We start from the raw sequence: 1,351 nt of genomic DNA, 5'->3' as shown, positions 1-1,351 counted from the left end.
ACACACACACACACACGAATATTATTTGGTCATAAAAAGCAATGAAATCATGTCATTTGCAGTAACATGGATGGACTAGAAGTCATTATGTTAAGTGAAATAAGCCAGGCGTAGAGAGACAAATACTGCATGTTTTCCCTCATATGTGGGAGCTAAAAGCGTTGGTCTCATGGAGGTAGAGAATAGAGTGATAGATGCCAGAGGCTGGATATGGTGTGTGGGTGGGAGAGTGGGATGAAGAGAGGTTGGTTAATGGGTACAAACATAGATGGAAAGAAACAAGTTCTAATGTTTGATAGCAGAATAATTGGGTGACTATAGTTAGCAATGGTGTATTACATATTTCATAGTAGCTGGAAGAGAGGTCTGAAATAAATACTCAAGGTGATAGATACCCCAGATACCCTGACTTGATCATTACACATTCTATGCATGTAACAAACTCTCACATGTACCCTATAAATGTGTAAAGTATGATGTATCAGTTAACAGAATCAGGAATTGGATTTTCAACCCGTGTGTGCCACCTATTAGCTGTTTGACCTTAGACAAGTCATAAAATCTCTCTGAGCTTCAATTCCCTTTCTAGCTAGATGGGGAATCCTAATACCTGCTTTACCTTAGCAGGGTTGTTGTGAAGCACTCAGTGAATATTTGTTGAGTTTCTGAAATGTAAACTTTGAATGTAGTGGTTACCAAAGGCAGACTGTGGCTAGGCTGGCTGCATCATTGTCACAGGGAGAGCATTTAAAAATAGAAATATCAGGGCTTCTCCTGTATATACTGAGACAGTACATCTGGGGTGGTGTGGGAGGCAAGGGAAGAGCAGTTATCTTGGAATCTGAGTATTTTACGAGTTCCCATGTGATTTAATTGGACAGCCTTGCATAGGAATTGTTCTAAGGCATCAATAGTGACATGTATTATTCTGTTCTGTAGAGCCATGAAAAATGTATTGGAGGAGAGAAATTGTTCTGAGGGGGGGAAAAGTATCTAATGATAGCAATTCTCTCATAATTAAATAGTTTTTACCCTATTTCACAATTTGTGGTGTGCCAGTTAGTTGATGATAATGAAGGATACAATAATTGTAGCTGCTGTTTAATGAATACTTGCTGGATGCTTTACATATTTCATTTTACTTAGCTCTTCTGAAAATCCTTGTAAAATAGGAATTGTTATTCCAATTTTATAGGGAAACATGCTTAGGGAGGGTAAGTGACTTAAGGTCACATAGCTAGCAAGTGGTGGGCCTGATTTTTTTTTTTTGAGACAGAGTCTCGCTCTGTCGCCCAGGCTGGAGTGCAGTGGCCGGATCTCAGCTCACTGCAAGCTCTGCCTCCCGGGTTTA

General features: G+C 39.7%; 1 protein-coding gene across 1 annotated transcript in view; it reads left to right on the top strand.

Annotated features, from left to right (window-relative positions):
- The window catches only part of CDC5L (cell division cycle 5-like), a 58,953-nt gene that overhangs the window by 7,266 nt on the left and 50,336 nt on the right, over window positions 1-1,351 (top strand). The window lies entirely within an intron of this gene.

This window comes from Colobus angolensis, unplaced genomic scaffold (assembly GCF_000951035.1).
Source record: "Colobus angolensis palliatus isolate OR3802 unplaced genomic scaffold, Cang.pa_1.0 Scaffold51, whole genome shotgun sequence".
Classification (NCBI taxonomy): Eukaryota; Metazoa; Chordata; class Mammalia; order Primates; family Cercopithecidae; genus Colobus; species Colobus angolensis.
The sequence above is the reverse complement of the archived record's forward strand: the minus strand, read 5'-3'. Positions and strand labels throughout refer to the sequence as shown.